The 21623-nt window shown below is 42.1% G+C and overlaps 1 protein-coding gene across 1 annotated transcript in view; it reads left to right on the top strand.

Moving 5' to 3' along the window:
* Positions 1-21623, top strand: part of LOC310632727 (uncharacterized protein) — a 474991-nt gene that overhangs the window by 188367 nt on the left and 265001 nt on the right. The gene's annotated exons all lie outside the window — the stretch shown is intronic.

The following is a 21623-nucleotide window of genomic DNA, read 5'->3' as shown; positions in this document are numbered from 1 at the left end:
CAGAACTCACAGTCTCCTATTGGCCTCCATGTCTAAGCTGGGACTAGAACTCATACTCTCCTGGTTTCTAGTCTGGTGCCTTAAATACTAGGCAACCTTGGCTCTTTTATCACTCTTGCACTTCAACTCCCAGAATTCCTGAGCCAGCATGGCTGGCTCAGGAATTCTGAGAGATGAAGTCCACGAGTCATAAAAGAGCCAAGGTTGCCTACCCCTATACTAGACCAAGGCATTTGAACCAGTGGTACGGGTACCATCTGTGGTACATTGGCACCTGGCAGGTGGTACATGACCATGCTAGAAAAGTGGTAGCGGGGGAGGGGAATGAGCTGAACTGGTGGCAGCACCACACAAGCCTGACCGAGAGATGGCTGGAGCTGCAGGGCTGTCAGGGCTCAGCGGAAGCGCCAGGATCAGTGCTTCTTCAGGGCTGTCAGGGCTCAATGGAAGCACCAGGATCAGCGCCAGACTCCAGCTGGAGCTCGGCACTGATCCTGGTGCTTCTGCTGAGCCCAGAAGAAGCGCTGATCAGCTGGAAAGTTGCAGCATCTCCAGGGTCTTGTGATTTACATTCAGATGCTTGGCAACGGATTCATATTTATGACGGTGAAAGGAATAAAATATTATTCAGAAATTTCTAATGAGTCTAAAGGACATTAGAAGAAGCCACCTGAAAAATCCTAAGTAATAACGATTGTCTCTCTATCTCATCTGAAAGTTGACAAATACAAATGTGACAAGCTGAAAACGCTAGCTAACCTAAACCGCAAGCAAAGGAAATACAGAAACAACTATAGGAGCCGAGCTTTGTTAACAGAAAATTAGATGGTGATAGATAAGATGTGTACAAAGGAGCTTCCTGGAACATGGGAGGGACAGTGGTTTTGGGCGGTCCGGATAGTTTATCGGATGATTAGGGAAGGGGCGTTGAGTGCGATAGGGGAGGGGGAAATCTGCATCGGGGATAGGATATAAAAATGTGTCAAACAGCTGTTTAAGGTGTGACTGAACTCCTGTGTGGCTGTCAGCTCACCAAGCCTTTGCAAACGCTTCTTTTTAAATAAAAACTTTGTTGCTGGAATTCCAAGTGAGTTTGTTGAGCCACGTTCCAAACAATGGTCACAGTGTCCCAGGGTCATGTGAAGTGACCAAAACTTGCTGCAACCACCCAGCAGACGAGGGAAATAAAAACCAAACACCCCACCCCACCCCACCCCACCCCACCCCCACTGCCAATCCTCAACAGAAATGCTCACAACAATGAAAACCTCGGACAGGAGGAAGAGCGCCGCCAGGTGGGCAGGCAGGTGTCTTGCTCGGCTATGGCTTGGGGGGCACTTTTTTCAGTGCCATTGTAACTTCGAACAGTCATTAAGCAAACTGTTGTAAGTCGAGGACTACCTGTACTTATCACTTTTTTCCTTTTTTTGTGTGTGGGGGTGTCAGCAAGTTTTTGACACCTTGCTAGGCGACTGGTGGTACTCGGATGTTGCCATATCCTAAAAGTGGTACAGTGGGTGAAAAGGTTGAAAAGCCCTGGACTAGACCAATCTCTCTCCTCCCTCCCTGCTTCCCTCCCATAATAAGCAAAAAATGACAGAGTAACAATGGTTCCTGCTGCCGGCATCAACTTCCCTTCGTCCAGTGCGCTCCCACAGAGAGGGCCTCCTTAGGGTGCCGTCGGTCAAAGAGTGTCGACTGGCGGCCCCCAGGGGGAAGGCATTCTCTGTGGGCGCGCCAGACTTTTGGAACCGTTTCCCGGTGGAGCTCCGGACGGCTCCCGACCTTTGCTCCTTCCAACGTGACCTAAAAACATATACCGGTATTTTTTTTATTTTTTTTATTTTTATTACATTTATATCCCGCCCTTCTCCGAAGACTCAGGGCGGCTTACAAGCTTAGCAGTAGCCTTCATTCTATGTATATACCTGCTTATTAGGGTTTTCATACACACCCCAAGCGGCATTATTACAAAGTCAGCTTAATTGCCCCCAACAATCTGGGTCCTCATTTTACCTACCTCGGAAGGATGGAAGGCTGAGTCAGCCTTGAGCCTGGTGGGACAAGCCGGCCTGGTCTGATGGGTTTAGGGGTATTTTAATGCTATTGTATTAATTTATTGAATTGGGCGGTTGTATTTAATATTTTTTAATTTTTATATATTGTATTTTATTGTATTGCCCTTTACACCGCCCTGAGTCCTTCGGCAGAAGGGCGGTATAAATTAAATAAATTAAATAAATTAAATTAAATAAATAAATAAGTTCCCCCGCTCAAGATAACCCCTCTAAAAACAGAGACCTGCTGACTCTCAAGGCCTGGAGGACAGCCAGCTCTTACAAAAGACATTGGTTGAGGGAAACTGGTTTGGAGGGATCTCTTGTGAAAACAATATTGGAACGGTTCTTGGTTACCAACAAAATGTGAACCAACTGTGGAATGTGGATGGCAGAAAGACAAAAGCAATCTTAGGCTGTGTCAACTGAAAAAAAAACACCTCCCAATCTCAGGAACTATTCATTGCATTTTATTTTGCAGTGATTAGTCCTCAACACAGGGATGATGTCCAACTCTGAATGTTGTGTAGTGAGTTCTTTGGAGGCAGTAAGCGAGACGAGAGGTTGCAAACAGGAACATTGCTTTATTGAGGCAAACAGGAATAGAACTGAAACAGATGCTTCCGCGCAGCTACTTATACGGTTGGCCACTAGGTGGCGGCCAATAGGTTTAAAGGAACCCATTCCCGCCCTGAATCCTCCAATGATCTTCTTGGCGACAACAAGTCTGGCAAGTCAGTGACCTTTACACAGACACACCAATTGAGCAACCTTAAACAGCATTCAAAAGACATGTGAAAGCAGTTCAAGTAAATCCCAATACATTACACTGAACACTACAATTTTAAAAGGATTCGGATATACAAGTAGCATCAGGGAAGGACAATAAAGATGATTGGGAGGAAGCTGTCCACAGGTTCTGGTAAAAAAAAAATCAAAATGGTGTGGTTGATGCACATAAAAACAGATGGAGCTATCTTGATTTTTTTTTGTCCATCCTCCCTGGTTATCCCTGATCAGGAGTCTAGAAAGTAAGCGATACCAGTGAGGTAATTTCACTTAATCTAGTCTAGTGATTAAGGGTCTAGGGCAGGGGTGTCAAACTCAATTTCATTGAGGGCCGCATCAGCATTGCGGTTGCCCTCAGGGGGGCGGGTGGGTATGGCCTGGGTGGGCGTGGCCTACTGGGTGGGCGTGGCTAGAGTGCATATGGCCTACTGGGTGGGCATGGCCAGCTCTACATCGTTCGCATCAAGGGTACCTATGGGGGCCTGGGCAGGAGTGGGACAGATCTGAGGGTCTCTGGCAGAAGGAGGGTCTCTGGGCCAGGGCCAAGGCAGTGGGGCCGTTCCCTCACTGTTTCCAGGATGGCTTCGTGGGCCACATGAAACCACTTTGCGGACCGGATCCGGCCCCCGGGCCTTGTGTTTGACATGTCTGGTCTAGGGCAGGGGCAGGCAACCTCGGCTCTTTTATGACTCGTGGATGTCAACTCCCAGAATTTCTGAGTCAGCATAGCGACTCAGTCATAAAAGAGCAGAGATTGCCTACCTCTGGTCTAGAGCTATAAACCAGGAGACTGTGAGTTCTAGTCCCACCTTAGGTATGAAAGCCAGCTACGTGAGGCTAGGCCAGTCACTCTTTCTCAGACGAACCCAGCTCACACAGTTGTTGTCAAGAAATAGAAGGAGGAAGCAATGTTATTTTGCTGCCTTAAACACAGGATGCAAAATAAAAAATAAATACAAATCAAGACAAATTGAAGGATCTAGGAACGTTCTTGATAAAGAATGGTATGAAAGGAGATAGGATTAGCACCTCCTGGAATCAGAATAAATGTAGAGAATAAAAGCATTTTAGCAGTGGCAGAAGTCACTCCTATTTAATTGATTCAGCAACCATTTCTTGTGGATGTTTTTCTTTGCACAACTCTAAAGTCTAAAAGTTCCTCTGATTCACTAGATCAAGTTTCATTTCCTTTTTTGGGGGGGTGGGCATGTGGCTGATCTGAGAATTCCCACCCAAAGTTTTTGAAAAGGATGAACGCCACCCAAGATTGACGATTAAATTCAGAACAAATATGTATTGGACTTCCATTTCTAAAGAAATAAACCTCACTCCTAGAATTACTACCTTATCTTACCTAAAGAACAATACTGTGAGACTCAAAAGTTGCTGAGCTAAAAAAAGTCAGAGATGCTGACAGAAGATAAAGTTTTCTTGATGTCAGCCATGATCCACAGAGATGCAAATGTTCTTTCATAGCTTTCTTCCTCAGAATCCTTCAATTGTATTTTTATGATGGATATTAATCCTAAAGAAAATGTTGTAAAGAAGCAAATTGGAATATTCTTTATTGGCCAAGTGTTATTGGGCAGACAAGGAATTGTCTCCAGCACATAAGCTCTCAGAGTTCATACAAACAACAAAGCAAGAAATCGTAAATCATAATCATAAGATACAATCATATATCATAAGATACAACCAACAAAGTGGTAATCATAAGATACCGATAGGAGCTTTTGAACTATGGTGCTGGAGAAGACTCCTGTGAGTCCCTTGGACTGCAAGGCGATCAAACCGGTCAGTCCTAGAGGAGATCAACCCTGACTGCTCTTTAGAAGGCCAGATCCTGAAGTTGAAACTCAAATACTTTGGCCACCTAATGAGAAGGAAGGACTCACTGGAGAAGAGCCTAATGCTGGGAAAGGTTGAGGGCAAGAGAAGAAGGGGACGACAGAGAATGAGGTGGCTGGATGGAGTCACTGAAGCAGTAGGTGTGAGCTTAAATGGACTCCAGAAAATGGTAGAGGACAGGAAGGCCTGGAGGAACGTTGTCCATGGGGTCGCGATGGGTCAGACACAACTTTGCAACTAACAACAACAACAGGAATAGGTAATAGGAAAGATGAGAAGGTAATAGCAATACTACTACATGAGTAAATATCTTAGGCATAAGACAGTGCTGTAAGGATTAGGTGTTCAGGAGAGTGATGGCATAGGGGCCAAAACTGCCTTTGTGTCTGGTTGCAATGCCTTGTAGTGGCATCCTGAGGGGAGGAGTTGAAACAATTTATGTCCAGGATGTGAGAGGGTCTATAGATATTTTCTCAGCCCTCTTTCTGGCTTGTGCAGTATACACGTCCTCAATGGAAGACAGGCTGGCTGCAGTTATTTCTTCTACAGCCCTAACTACCCATCAAAGTCTGTACCTGTCCTGTTTGGTTGCGGTACCAAACCAGACAATTATAGAAGTACAAATAACAGACTAGAATTATTGTAGAACCTCTGTAGAACTGTATCAGCAGCTCCTGGGGCAGTCTGAGCTTTCTGAGTTGGCTCAGGAAGACATCATATTTTAGTTTGGGTTGGCAATGGAAGAAGCCCTCTGTGACTTCATCAGGGTTGACCCCAGCCCTGCATTTTCCATGTCAGAGGTTTGCTCAAATATATTTTCTTCAAACAAGGATTTAAGAAAAATCTCACCAAAATGAAAAATCTCTTTTCAGCTTTGCTACCAATCCATAGGTGAACTGAAAAGCAAAAGAGACACAGGTTTACCTCATCAATTACTTTGAGTAGACATTGTAGGAAGAGAGCTGGGCTAGACTATGGTTCCCAGTTGGCTGACAGTTGAAATCCACACATCTTAAAGTTGCCAGGATTGAGAAACATCGGTTTATACTGACATAAAATCAGAAGAAGTCTGCAAACACCTTGTCCAGCTAACAAATTTTATTAAAAAGCAGCTCATGAGAGCAGGTGGAATATCATTAATGAGAGATCCAACCTAGAATTAAGGAGAAATTTCCTGACAGTGAGAACAATTAATCAGTGGAACGGCTTGCCTCCAGAATTTCTGGGCGCTACATGACTGGAGAGTTTCAAGAAGAGATTGGACAATCATTTATCGGGAATAGTACAGACTAGTCTCCAGCTTGAGCAGAGAGTGGGACTAGAACAGGGCTTTTCAACCAGTGGTACAGGTACCACCTGTGGTACATTGGCACCTGGCAGGTGTTATGCGACCATCCTAGAAAAGTGGTAGCAGGGGAGGGGAATGAGCTGAACTGGTGGCAGCACTGCATAAGCCTGAGTGAGAGATGGCTGGAGCTGCAGCGCTGTCAGGGCTCAGTGGAAGTGCCAGGATCAGCGCCAGGCTCCAGCTGGATCTCGGCGCTGATCCTGGTGCTTCTGAGGCCAGAAGAAGCACCGATCAGCTGGAATGTTGCAGCATCTCCAGGGTCTTGTGATTTACATTCAGATGCTTGACAACGGATTCATATTTATGACGGTCACAGTGTCCTAGGGTCATGTGAAGTGACCAAAACCTGCTGCAACCACCCAGCAGACAGGGGGGGGGGAATAAAAACCAAACACCCCCCACCCCACCCGCACTGCCAATCCTCAACAGAAATGCTCACAACAATGCAAACCTCGGCAGGAGGAAGAGTGCCGCCGGGTGGGCAGGCAGGTCTCTTGCTCGGCTGTGGCTTGGGGGGGGGGTACATTTTTCAGTGCCATCATAACTTCAAACAGTCACTAAGCGAACTGTGGTAAGTCGAGGACTACCTGTACTTCATCACTTTTTTCCTTTTTTCCTTTTTTTTTTGGTCATCAAGTTTTTGACACCTTGCTAGGTGACTGGTGGTACTCGGATGTTGCCATATCCTAAAAGTGGTACAATGGGTGAAAAGGTTGAAAAGCCCTGGACTAGAAGACCACCTAGGTCTTTCCAACCCTGTTATTATACATTCTATGTTAAAGGCTTCTGCCTTTTAATAACATTTGCTACTAGATTTATTCTACTCTGAGTCAGTAGATGGTGCTAATCCTTTGTGAGCCAGACCTGACTACAGTTTTCTGAAGAAAACTGTAAATAAAACAAGCTTCCAAGCTGCATCGCTTTCTGACTACTGGGTTACCGAATTACTGGGAAGATCTCGTATGTGGAATAATTTCTCAGATTGATTTATATTTTTAGTTGCCCGGGATATCCCTCTGTCATTATAGGGAAATGGAACTTCCATGTACAAAAGCATTCCACCTCTGAGTCAGACATGCTAGGAACCAAAAGTAGAGGAAAAACATTTTCAATATGCATTGATTTATTTTACTGAGTTAGATCCACCCCCATTTGCTATCAACTTGGGTGAGTTCTTCATTTTAGACTGTGGCTCCTTCACAAGTGGTCCTCGTTTAGTAACCACAATTGGGACCAGCAACTTGGTCATTAAGCAAAGCAGGTGCTAAGTGAAACTGCAACTGTGGTTATCCCCTTACCTTTGCCTTCCTTTGATTTACAGACCTGTGATGGTTGTCAACGTCCGGACTGATTGCAAAGTTATTTTTTCATCACTGTGGTAACTGTGAATGGTGACTAAATTAGGTAGTCACTAAATGAGGACTACTGATAATTTTACCAAATTAGCTCAGGTCAAACTAATTGGGGTCTTGGGGAGGGTTGCAAATCCAGAAAATCAAATTTAAAAAGAAGGATGTCAAGTGCTGGTGATCTGCAGTCGAGGATAGAGCAAGGAGTGGGGTTTGGAATTTGCACCCATAGAAATGAACCCATTCTCCCCCTTGCAAATGAACCAAGGCAAACTGTAGCTGTCCCCAACCCCCACGCCCCCTGGCTTCTTTTGAAATGTCCCAGAATGCTGGCTCCATCTTTTTAATCAATCCCGCTGTTGCTAAGCAACCAGGGTGGCCATTTTCCAGGGAAACTCGCCTGCTACACAAGACACGCCTCCTTTGCTTCTACCTAGGGATTGGGTTTGATCTTGGTTTTAATGTAAACCTTTCCCCCTGGGTTTTGTCTCAAATGCTTCATAGGGCAACTGATCAAGCACATTGTTGAGAAGATGCCTCTTGGGAAAAGACAAAGGTGTGATCACAGATAAACAATGCCAGCCTGGACTATTGATTGATCCTCAGCACAACCAGCCTAGAGCTGCAAAAAATGTAGGATGATTTGTAGCTGGGCTGTCAGCCTGCACGGCCATGCAGAAAGAATTGAGATCACCAGAATAAAGGGTGGATTTGCTTAGAGGGTCTTCTGTGGAATCCAGAATTAACCCTGGATATTGAAAATCAGGCTCCTTGGAATCCAGTCTTGGGAGGGGAAACTAACCTGAAGCAAAATGCCATACTTGGAATACTGAATCAAGTCCTGGTCAATGCAATTTAAAAAATGCTGAGGCCCTAGAAAGTGTGCAGAAAAAATCAGAATAACAGAATTGGAAGGGACCTTGGAGGTCTTCTAGTCCACCCTCCTGCTCAGGCAGGAAACCCTATAACATTTCAGAAAAATGGTTGTCCAATCTCTTCTTAAAAACTTCCAGTAATGGAGCATTCATGACTTCTGGAGGCAAGTCATTCTACTGATTAATTGTTTTCACTGTCAGGAAATTTCTCCTTAGTTCTAGGTTGCTTCTCTCCTTGATTAGTTTCCATCCATTGCTTCTGGTCCTGCCTTCAGGTGCTTTGGGGAATAGCTTGACTCCCTCTACTTTGTGGCAGCCCCTGAGATATTGGAACACTGCTATCAACAAAGGTGATAAGATATTTGGAAGCTAAATCATATGATGGAATGGTTGAGGAGCTAGGTATATCTAGCCTATCAAAGAGAAGGATTATGGGGGACATCATTGTCTTCCAGTACTTGAGATGCTGTCACAGCGAATAGGGGATTGACTTGTTTTCCAACGCACCAGAGGGCACGACAAGAAGTAACAGGTGGAAGTTCTTAATGAGAGATACAACCTAGAAGTAAGGAGAAATTTTCTGACAATGAATCAATGGAACAGCTTGCCTCCTGAGGTTGTGGGTACTCCATTACTGGAGATTTTCAAAAATAGACTGGACAACCATTTGACTGGGATAGTATAATATCTCCTGACCTGAACTGGGGATTGGACTAGAATACCTCCAAAATCCTTTCTAGCCCTTTCTAGGTTCTATATTTTAACTCAAGAATCTGATATCCTGTCAGCACAGGATAGATTAAAACTGCTCATTACCATATGGAAATGTGAAGACAGAAAATCACGGAAAATCACCCAAAAATCACACACCCACAAAACCACACACATATACGCGATTCATCATCTACAGGGCTGATTGCATTGTCAAAATCCAAAGTGCCACTTCTAGAAAGAGCCGATGTTTTTTTGCTATTCTGATCACCTATTCAGTTGCCATGGGGACTGAATATACCTGGCTATGCAAAAACACCTTGATTATAGAAGCCATGGTGCTTGGAAAATGTCTCTGAAGTTAAGCAGGGTTGGGGGCTTGTTGGTAATTTTATGAGAGACCTAGCCTGGCAAGTCAATACATCACCAGAAGCAGATGGTGGCAAGCCATTTTCCCCCTGTTGTTATGAAAACTACACAGACCTGCCTATTAAATCACCAGGAATCAAACTTGAGATGAAAAAGAATTTTATGGTCTCAGAAACAGCCTCTCTCAACTTGATGAATGCCATCACACAACCTCCTCATAGAGAGAGATTATCTAATAATAATGGAAACTATCAGTGGGAGTTCTCCCACAATCAGTAAAAAAACCTGATAACAAATCTGACAATTGCAAAAACAATAGAAAGTCAAAGAGAAACCAAGAAAAGGGAGTCAAGCTATTCTCCAAAGCACCTGAAGGCAGGACAAGAAGCAACGGATGGAAACTAGTCAAGGAGAGAAGCAACCTAGAACTAAGGAGAAACTTCCTGACAATTAGAACAATTAACCAGTGGAACAACCTGCCTCCAGAAGCTGCGAATGCTCCAACACTGGAAGTTTTTAAGAAGAGATTGGACAGCCGTTAGTCTGAAATGGTATAGGGTTTCCTGCCTGAACAAGGGGTTGGACTAGATGACCCCCAAGGTCCTTTCCAACATTATTATTGATCATTGCATAGTCAGCCAGATGTTCAAACTGGATTTGGCATTTTTGTCTACCTATCGAGTCCTTACCAAGGACCTGGGATAGGCAGATGTGGATGTTTGATGGTATTATAGATATCGTCGCAGGATGGAAGCAGTTCCTAGTAAGGCCGCCTTTTTCAATTGACTAATGGCAAATTTGTCAATGCCAATGGTGTTCAAGTGGTGCTCCAGTTGTTTTGGGATTGCGCCCAAGGCGCCTATTACTATTGGTACTACCCTTTCTTGCCTTTGCCACAGTCTTTCTATTTCTATTTGTAGGTCTTTGTATTTTGTTATCTTCTCCAGTTCTTTCTCGTCTATTCTGCTGTCTCCAGGCACTGCCACATCCACTATCCAGACTTTTTTGTCTTTCTTACCAACAATTGTTAAGTCCGGGGTGTTATGTTGCAGGTGCTTGTCTGTTTGAATTCTGAAGTCCCAAAGCAGTTTAACTTTACCATTTTCTATGACTTTCTCTATTTTATGATCCCACCAGTTCTTGCTTACAGGCAAATGATATTTCTTGCAGATCTTCCAATTCACCATTGTTGCTACTTTGTCATGCCGCTGCTTGTAGTCAGTCTGTGCGATCTTCTTGCAGCAGCTTACCAGGTGGTCCACTGTTTCTTCAGCTTCTTTGCATAGGTGGCACTTAACTGTCTGTTGCTGTTTTCTCAAATTTGACTTTGTATGCATTTGTCCTTAAGGCTTGGTCTTGTGCAGCCAGAATTAGTCCCTTGGTCTCTTTCTTCAACTTTCATCATCATCATCATCATCATCATCATCATCATCATCATCATTATTATTATTATTATTATTATTATTATTATTATTATTATTATTATTATTATTATTATGTCTATAGAGGGGAAAGTAAAAAGGGAAGGGGCTTTGTAGACTGTTTCTACACATAGGGTTCTTAATTTAGATACCCTTCTCCTTTCCCGCCTACAGAACTGACTTCTCCATAAATTTTGCTTATCTGAAATTCTTGGGTTTTGTGAGAGCTTGTCCAAATTATTCATTCTTCCCTGGGTGTTGACAATCACCAAGGCAATGCTTGTAGATAGAACAGTGATAAATTGAAATGAAATAAGTTGTTGCATAATGTTATAAACTTCAGAGGGACAGAACCACACACTGATAAGATATATCCAGAATAAATTATTAATGGAGGTTTATATTTCATGCATATAAGTGTAATTCAACTTTAATTCCAATTTAAATGCACATGTTCAGTTAGAAATTGCAGTTTTAGATAAAACTCAACATTCAGCTTCTATAGCCCAGTGTTTTTAAAAGCTGGCAGGTTTAAGATATGTGGATTCAACTCCCAGAATTCTCCCACCAGCTGGTAAATTTTGACCGGGGAACTGGCTGGAGAATTCTGAGGGTTGAAGCCTTAAAGTTGCTAACTTAGAAAACGTTGTTGTTTAGGTGAAGGTTATGTGCTTAAACTTTGGTGGTAAACAATGAGTTTTCACTGAACCCAAAATTTTATAGACAATATGTGATATTCACCTAAATAATATTTAGGAAATTGGATAAATATGAGCTGGTGATGGAATTAAGTAGCTTCTACCATAGCAGACCTCCAGACGGCTTGATAGAAAAGCAGCGATTAGCAGATGGACTCAGAAAAGCTGTTTTGTCATTATGAGAAATGTAGGAAATACCGCCTTTGTTTCCTTTAACACATTAAAGTTTGTATTTGATTGGGAAGTTTTTTACTGAAATCAATACAAAAACAAAATAGATTTAAGGATTCCCGCAGGGTAATTGTTGGTAGTCCAATACTTAAAATCAATTTTTACACCAAAGTTATACTTATACTTTAAAATATTTTAATGGTTCTGTCAATAAAATGGATTTTTTTTTAAAAAAAAGAGGTGAGGTGAGGAATGTATTAGCTTTTTGAGTGACAGGCCAAAGGCCATATCCAAAAAGTATGCAGAAAGAGGGAAGAAACTGGATAAAACCAAGAAAAAACTAATATTATTTATATTGTGTAATTAAAATTAATTTATTTGAATAAAATTAATATGGTAGGGGGATTCACCTTGGCAACCTTTACTTACGGTATTTATCAAATTTAGAAACTGCCCATTTCCCTCATGGAGTCTAAGAAGGATTGGATGTGGTGAGAACTGGATAAGACACCATGAGGAAATCTGAGGGAAGTTGGTTAGACTGCAAGCGAAAAAAATATATCAGAAAGAAGGGAACTGTTTAGGACTACTATTGCCAAGAAAACAAAATAAATGTGCTCTGTAATCTTCAGGTATTGAAGTTGACTTGAGGACATCATAATGTAAAAAAGATGTTGAGACTCTAGCAAGAGTGCAGAGAAGAACAACAAAGATGATTAGGGGACTGGAGACTAAAACATATAAGCAACGGTTACTGGAACTGGATATTTTTACTTTAATGAAGAGAAGGACTAGGGGTGACATAATAGCAGTGTTCCAATATCTCAGGGGCTGCCCCAAAGAAGAGGGAGTCAAGCTATTCTCCAAAGCACTTGAAGGCAGGACAAGAAGCAACAGATGGAAACTAATCAAAGAGAGAAGCAACCTAGAATTAAGGAGAAATTTCCTGACAGAACAATTAATCAGTGGAACAACTTGCCTTCAGATGTTGTGAATGCTCCAACACTGGAGGTTTTTAAGAAGAGATTGGACAACCATTTTTCTGAAATGGTATAGCGTTTTCGGCCAGAGCAGGGGGTTGTACTACTAGAAGATCTCCAAGGTCCCTTCCAACTCTGTTATTCTGTTAAGCAGTGTCCTGCTGGATTAGACCTCTGCCTCATCTAGGCCAGCAGTCTGATCTCACAGTGACCCACTAACTGCACGAGGAAGCCCACCCATCTCCCAGCAGATAGTTGTCACGCCGCCCTCAATAAGTACTGATCCCCAGGACTCCCATGAATTGGTCCAACCCTTGTTTTAAAGCCAGCCATGCTGGTAGGGAATTTCAAAATTTAATTGCAGGTAGTCTTCGACCATTCCATGTTACATTCCATGTTACACTGAAGAAAGTGACTTATAACCGGTCCTTATACTTATGACCGTCATGGAATCCTCACAGTCATGTGATCAAAATTCAGATGTTTTGCAACCATGTATTTACTATGGTTGCAGTGTCCTGGGATCACATGATCACCATTCATGACCTTCCCAGATGGTTTTGACAACCAAAGTCAATAGGGGAAGGCAGATTTGTTTAATAATTGCAAAATTCTGAATCAGAATAGAGCTGGAAGGGACCTTGGAGGTCTTCTAGTCCAACCACCTGCTCAAGAAGGAGATCCTATACCATCTCAGACAAGTGACTGTCTAGTCTCTTCTTAAAAACCTCCAGTGAGGAAGCACCCACAACTTCTGACGGCAAGCTATTCCACTGGTTGATTATTCCCACTGTCAGGAAGTTTCTCCTTAATTCCAGGTTGCTTCTCTCTTTCATCAGCTTCCATCCATTGTTTCTTGTCTTGCCTTCAGGCTCTGGAAGATAATTTGACCTCCTCTTCTTTGTGGCAGCCCGTCAAATACCAGAACACTGCTCTCATGTCTCCCCTATTTCTTCTTTTCTCTAGAATAGACAAACCCAAATTCTGCAACCGTTCTAATAATAATAATAATAATAATAATAATAATAATAATAATAATAATAATAATAATAATAATAACAGTTGAAAGGGACCTTGGAGATCATCTAGTCCAACCCCCTGCACAGAAAGGAAACCCTATAACATTTCAGACAAATGGCTGTCCAGTCTCTTCTTAAAAACTTCCAGTGTTGGAGCATTCACCACTTCTGGAGGCAGGTTGTTCCACTGGTTAGTTGTTCTAACTGTCAGGAAGTTTCTCCTTAGTTCTAGGTTGCTTCTCTCCTTGACTAGTTTCCATCCGTTGCTTCTTGTCCTGCTTTCAGGTGCTTTGGAGAATAGCTTGGCTCCCTCTTCTTTGTGGCAGCCCCTGAGATATTGGAACACTGCTATCATGTCACCCCTCGCCCTTCTCTTCGTTAAATTTGACATACCCAATTCGAGCAACCGTTCCCTATATGTTTTAGCCTCCAGTCCCCCAATCATCTTTGTTGCTCTTCTCTGTACTCTTTCTAGAGTCTCAACATCTTTTTTACATCGTGGTGACCAAAACTGGATGCAGTATTCCAGGTGTGGCCTTACCAAGGCATTGTAAAGTGGTATTAGTACTTCACGTGATCTTGATTCTATCCCTCTGTTGATGCAGCCTAGCACTGTGTGCAGTGCAGCTGCAGCACACTGCTGGCTCATATTGAAGTGATTGTCTACTAGGACTCTGAGATCCCTCTCACAGTTACTACTATTGAGGAAGGTACCACCTATACTATACCTGTGCATTTGATTTTTCTTGCCTAAATGTAGAACCTTACTTTTTTCACCATTGAATTTCATTTTGTTAGATAGTGCCGAGCGTTCGAGTCTGTCCAGATCCTCCTGTATCTTAAGCCTGTCTTCTGGAGTATTGGCTATTCCTGCCAGCTTGGTGTCGTCTGCAAATTTGATGAGTTCCCCATCTATCCCCTCATCCAAATCGTTGATGAAGATGTTGAAGAGCACTGGGCCCAGAACAGAGCCCTGGGGCACCCCACTACAAACTTCCTTCATATGTTTTTGTCTCCAGGCCTTTAATCATCTTAGTTGCTCTTCTTTGCACTTTTTCCAAAGTTTCAACATCTTTTTTATAATGTGGTGACCAAGTTATTCACTTAATAACTGCAGTGATTTGCTTAACAATTGTGGGCAAAAAGGTTGTAAAGCCGGGCATGACTCACTTAGCAACTGCCTTGCTTAGCAATGGAAATTCTGGTCCCAATTGTGGTCATAAGTTAAGGACCACCTGCATGTCTTTTGGAAAAAATATTTCCTTTTGTCTGCCCTGATTTTCATTCGGTATTCTTTCTTTCTGATAGGCAAAAATAGTTTTTTCTTGCTCACTTTATTCACCCTATGCATACATCTGTATACCTTAATCTTGTCAGAATAACAGAATAACAGAGTTGGAAGGGACCTCAAAGGTCTTCTAGTCCAACCCTCTGCTCAGGCAGGAGACCTTTCATTGTCACCTTTCATTTGCCTCCTTTCTAAACTAAAATGCCTCAAATATCGCTACCTTTCCTCATCTTTGTCTTATCTTTGTTTCTAAATGGACTTAGCGTATTTACTTTCCAAACATTAGTTACATCCTTCATTGTTATTTAGAAAGTTAAAATTCAGAAGCAAGTTGGGGGGGGGCATCTCTTGAAGGCTGCATGTGATCCTGAGATCTGCAACATTCTGCCCAGAATCACATGATAGTGAGATGGGCGGCATATAAAATGAACGAATGAAGGAACGAATGAAGGAACAAATGAACGAACAAATGAACGAACGAATGAACGAATGAACAAATGAATTCTCAGCTCCTCTCTCTTACATCCATTCTGACCTACTGCTTTGCTCCTGATTTGCTGCCAGAGGTATATTTTAAAAGGCAACAAGATTGAGATAAGAGCACATTACCAGAAAACAATATAAAAGTTTCCTTTCAAAATCAGAACAGATATAGGCTGAGTAAATTTGCCTTTATTTCTGTTGTTGCTTTCATTTTCAGTGAAGTACCACAACTAAAGCAGACTTTAATTTCCTTCAAATGTGCTCTCTGTGCTTTCCGTAATTAAAAGCTGCCTAAACCACCAAGTGATTGAGAAAGATGATTCTCTATTTGCACCAAAGCATGGGAGGAAATAGTTAAGAGGAATTTCCCGACAGTGAGAACAACTAATCAATGGAACCGCTTGCCTCCTGGAAACCTGGGTGCTTCATCGCTGGAGGTTTTCAAGAAACGAAAAAACTGAACAACCATTTGTCTGGAATAGAATAAGGACTACTACAACTGGCAGGGGGTTGGCAACTGGCAGGGGGTTGGCTAGGCGGCCAGGGGTAGGCAACCTTGGCTCTTTTATGATTCGTGGACTTCAACTCCTAGAATTCCCGAGCCAGCATGGCTGGCTCGGGAATTCTGGGAGTTGAAGTCCACAAATCATAAAAGAGCCAAGGTTGCCTACCCTGAGGCTAGACCTCCAAGGTTCCTTCCAGCCCTAAGAGTCTATGATTCTGTGAACATTTATCAGTATTTGAAGAGGTGGTGGTGACTTCCCCTCCTAGATGCTTCCTCTTTTTTCAAGTCAGAGTTTCCCCACCCAACAAATACTCGGTCTTGGGAAATGGCAGGAAAACCAAGAGGGGATATGCAGCATCTGACCTCTGGTCTTGCAGAATAGTTTAAAAGTTGAAGCATAGCAAGAACAACAAGAATATTTCTCAGCATATATAAAATATAATCTTTTCCTCTAAGAAAACATTACTAATCGTGGCAATCTTGGCATTCACAGGAGAAGACAATATAGGTAGTCCTCGACTTATGACCAATGTAATGTATTGGGCTTTGTCTTGCTTAGGAATATCACGTGGGGTTAATTGCTGGAAGGTTGCTCAAGCAGGGAAGCTGGCTAATGGCTCTCAGCTCCTCAGACAACCCGTCTCCAGCGCCACCATTGGCTGCTTCAAGGGCGGCAATAGGTTGCTTTAAACCTATTGGCCGCTGCCTAGAGGCCAGGGTATAAATTGCTGCATTCGCAGCCCTGTTTCTCAGTTCAGTTCCTGCAACCAAATAAAGAATGTTTCTTGCTGAACTCACTCGCCTCATCTCGTCAATCAAGCAACGAACCCAGTATCTAACAACCACAATTGGGGTCACCACTTCCATTGCTAGGCAAGCCAGTTGTTCAATGAGACATGCTTGAGTTTACAACCTTTTCTGCTATGGTTGTTAAGCAAACCACTGCAGTTGTTAAGTGAATCACACAGCTAAGTGAATCTGGCTTCCCCCATTGACTCTGCTTGTCAGAAGCTGGGTGGGAAGGTCACACATGCCAATCACATGACCCCAGGGACAGCAACCATTATGAATACACGCCGGTTGCCTGGACACCCTCATTTCAACCCTGAGCTACAAATATTCTCCTTCTTTTGTATCATACTGCATATTTATATCATATTGCATATTTATATCATTTGGCACTATTTATATATATCATATATCATATTTATATTATATATCATATATTCCAGGCACTAAACTGGAGTTAAGACAGAGCAGAGATAAACATTTTATCTTTTTTCTTTGGCATCTTTCATACGCTTCAATGAGCATCATTTAATTATTTAAATGTTCACAAAAAATATAATTTTTTTATTAGGTACAATGCCAGAAAAGCCTAATAAACAAAGCTTATAAACTTTGCATGTCACAACAGCGGCCGGAATTATATTTGTGCAACACTGGAAAAATGAAAGAATACCATCGGATGAAGAAATAATTAAAAAAATACTGGAATGCACGGAGATGGACAGATTGACTATGAGACTGAAAGAAAAAGAAGAAATGAACTATTATCAAACCTGGGACTTATTTTATTAGGAATTTAATATGAATTAGCATGTAAACTCAGACAGCACATTGGTTGAAAAATTACTACTGTATGTATGGAAAAAATGAATAAAAACATTTAAAAAATGTATAATTTGTGCAAAGCAATGAGCAGAATAAAACTGGGTAGCCTATTGTACAGAAAACGTGGAATGCACCACCAAAGCTAATTTCTTTAAAGGGTTTTCTCTTTTTAAATTTAATTTCCTAGCAAACTGCTTTACATTTCCATAGGTTTTGGGGGGCCAGAGTAAAGAAATGGAAGTTTATTGATCCTTCAAATCCAAAGTCAATCCCTTCACCCAGTTACACTCATAGGCGCTTTTGATGCTTTTTGACATGGAAAAAGCCTGCCGAAGCACAGTCTCAGATGCCTCCTTCCAAGGTCAGAGCCCTCTTCCTGACATCACAGGGGATAATGTGACAATCTATGGCTCCTGGGTGCTGCCCCAGGACCTTTGAATGACAGCCTAAACATAATCAAAAAACATAGATTCACAATACATTATGAGAAAACGGCTGGTTAAGAAAGTACAGGTTTTTTTTAACATATTGCACAGTTGCATATGACATTAAAATAACAGACTTTTCAAGATGGGAAGTGTGAAAACATTCTTAGAATATTTTTTTAAAAGTCTGTTTGAAGGCTTAAAGAGCCTCAGAGGAACGTCCCCGAGAAACCTTTGCCTCACATCACCGTTTGCCCCCTCCCCCATCTTATTAGTTGTATTAGCAAGCTTATCAGCAGGATACCCAAGACCAATCTTTACGTTTTGGGGCAATATTGCACAAATTAAAAAGGTCCTCTATGTGACCTGCCAGCATACATTTTGAAGAGAAGAAAGTAACACCCTCCCACACACACACACACACACTTTGAAGCAAACCAAGAAAGATGATTAGGGGGCTGGACGCTAAGACATATGATGAATGGTTGTGGGAACTGGGTAAGCTAACAAAAAGAAGGACTAAGGGTGACATGATAGCAGTCTTCCAATATCTGAGGGGCTGTCACAGAGAAGAGGGCGTCAACCTATTCTCCAAAGCACCAGAAGGCAAGACAGGGATGGAAAATTATCAAAGAGAGATCCAGCCTGGAACTTAGGAGAAATTCCTTGACAGGGAGAACAATTAATCAGTGGAAAGGTTTGCCTCCGGATGTTGTGGCTGCTCCATCGGTAGAGGTTTTTAAGAAGAAATTAGACAGCCATTTGTCTGGAATGATATAGGGGCAGGGGATTGGATTAGAAGACCTCCAAGGTCCTTTTCCATCTCTGTAATTCTGTTAAAGGATCCAGGCGGTGGTGTGAAAACTGCAAAATTTGTGCTAGGAGCTCTTTCAGAGCTGTCCCATAAAAGCATTTTTAGTAATCAAGCTCAGATGTAACTAGTACATGAATAACACAAGCTAGATTTGATCAGACTGAGTTGCAGGGAGATTAGCAACCTAAACTTTAACACATGAGACCTTATACTTTTAAATAAAATTTGTTATCCTGTAGTTCGAAAGCACGTAAAAATGCAAGTAGAAAAATAGGGACCACTATGGTGGGAAGGTAACAGCGTTCCATGTGTCTTTGGCGTCTAGTCATGCCGGCCACATGACCACGGAGATGTCCTTGGACAAGCGCTGGCTCTTCGGCTTTGAAACGGAGATGAGCACCGGCCCCTAGAGTCGGAAACGACTAGCACGCATGTGCGGGGGAACCTTTACCTTTACCTTTTTAAAGGTGCTACCAGACTGTCAATTTGGCCCTGTAATTGGAATTATTAATCTAACACAATGTTGTGATGTGTGTATAAAATCTCGTAAGAGTCAAACACAACAATGGTGTATTATTACCGTCTAAACTTTTTTGAATTACTAGCAGCTTTGCATGGCAACACACAGATATGATTAATAAAATCTCTTAATGGCTTTATCCACACAATACTCGTAACCTGAATTAATCTTTTTTTAATTTACAGAACAAAATGAATTGTAATTTCACTGAACTGACAGCACGTGTGTCATACACTAATTGAACTGGTCCTTCCCTTCCCTACCAAATCAATCTAGTGTGTGTGAAGTCTTGTGTGTGAAGTATAAAGTTCTGCTGTCTTTTTCCCTGAGTACTGAAAAGAGCAACAAAGATGATTAGGGGACTGGAGGCTAAAATATATAAAGAACGGTTGCAGGAATTGGGTGTGTCTAGTTTAATGAAGAGAAGGATTAAAGATGACACGACAGTAGTCTTCCAATATCTGAGAGGCTGTCACAAAGAAGAGGGGGTCAGTCTATTCTCCAAAGCGCCAAATAGATGGAAACTAATGAAGGAGAGAAGCAACCTAGAATTAATAGAATTTTTTTATTACAAGTTTTATTGTTTTTTTAATTTTACATATACATGTATGTATATGTAAATGTATATTTAATATTTACATATACATATATGTAAGAGCCTTGGTGGAGCAGTGGGCTAATGCCTCCTTAAGTAACACCAGCTGCCTGCAATTAGTGCAGGTTCGCATCCCACCAGGCTCAAGGTTGACTCAGCCTTCCATCCTTCCAAGGTAGGTAAAATGAGGACCCAGATTGTTGGGGGCAATTAAGCTGACTTTGTAATAATGCCGCTTGGGGTGTGTGAAAGCCCTAATAAGCAGGCATATACATAGAATGAAGGCTACTGCTAAGTTTGTAAAGCCGCCCTGAGTCTTCGGAGAAGGGCGGGATATAAATGGAATAAAAATAAAAATAAATAAAATGTATTTGTGAAGCAATATGGTGGTTGGGTAGTCAAAAGTAACAAATAACAAGTTGTTTGTAAATAGTTCAGGTTGCATCAATAAAGATTCCCTCTCTGATTCCCTTAGTTTTCACATAGTCAAAGTAATCAAGTTAATACATTTCTAGTTGTGACCTAGTCAATTAACAAAATTTTCAATATAATTTCACTAATACATATCAAAATCCTGTCTTTAAGTTTTACCTAATTGCAATAAAATACTCTAAAGTAGCCTATAATATACAAACTAATAGAAATTTCTTGACAGTTAGGACAACTAACCAGTGGAATGACTTGCCTCCAGAAGTTGTAGGTTGTACAACACGGGAGGTTTTTAAGAAGAGATTGGACGAACATTTGTCTGAAATGGTATAGCCTAGGGTTTCCTGCCTGAGCAGGGGTTGGATTAGAAAATCTTCCAACTCTATTATTCTGTTAAATTCCCTTAATAGTTCAAATTTGCTTATATCTACTCTATGCTCCATGTTATTTCTTTCAGATCTCTGCAAGCTTTTTTCAAGCCAAGGGCCACACTCGAGTTTTGAGGGTTGAGTTGCAGATGATGATGATGATGATAACAACAACAACAACAATAAAGTTGGAAGGGACCTTGGAGGTCATCTAGTGGTCGTCTAGGGCAGGAAACCTTATACCATTTCAGGCAAATGGCTGTCCAGTCTCTTCTTAAAAACTTCCAGTATTGGAGCATTCACCGCTTCTGGAGGCAGGTTGTTCCACTGGTTAAGAAATTTTCTCCTTAGTTCTAGGTTGCTTCTCTCCTTGATGGAAACTAATCCATCAAGGAGAGAACCTAGAACTAAGGAGAAACTTCCTGACAGTTAGAACAAAACCTTTCTGAACCCTGGGCAGGATAAGGGAAAAATGACATTTGATGTCCCTTTGTTTCAGTTTTGAAGCATGTTGGCAGAATATCATTGCTTTAATTACCGTTCAGCAGAATCTTCTTAAGGGTGTGTAATTGATTGTGTTTAATAAACCTTCTGTTCACACAAGAGCCGACAGTCAGGCAGCAGCTTTCGGACAGACACGAGGAGGTGGCACATGAACTTTGAGGGGTCTCACAAAGCTCTGGGGTGAATGGTTAGCCTACTTGCAGGGGCTGGTGCCACTAAGCGGGCTCTTTCCTAGGTCTTCCTGGCCCCCTTCCCCTCCTCTCTCTTTTCCTTTATCAACCTGCCATTATACACTTCCCATCTCCGTGCATGAGTAGTGGCCAGCAACTATCGATCAGAAATAGCTGGAAGGGTGTCAAACTCAATTTCATTGAGGGCCGCATCAGCATTGCGGTTGCCCTCAGGGGGGCGGGTGGGTATGGCCAGGGTGGGCGTGGCCTACT

Source organism: Vipera ursinii (assembly GCF_947247035.1).
Source record: "Vipera ursinii genome assembly, chromosome: 1".
Lineage (NCBI taxonomy): Eukaryota > Metazoa > Chordata > Lepidosauria > Squamata > Viperidae > Vipera > Vipera ursinii.
This window is presented reverse-complemented; position numbering and strand designations above follow the sequence as displayed.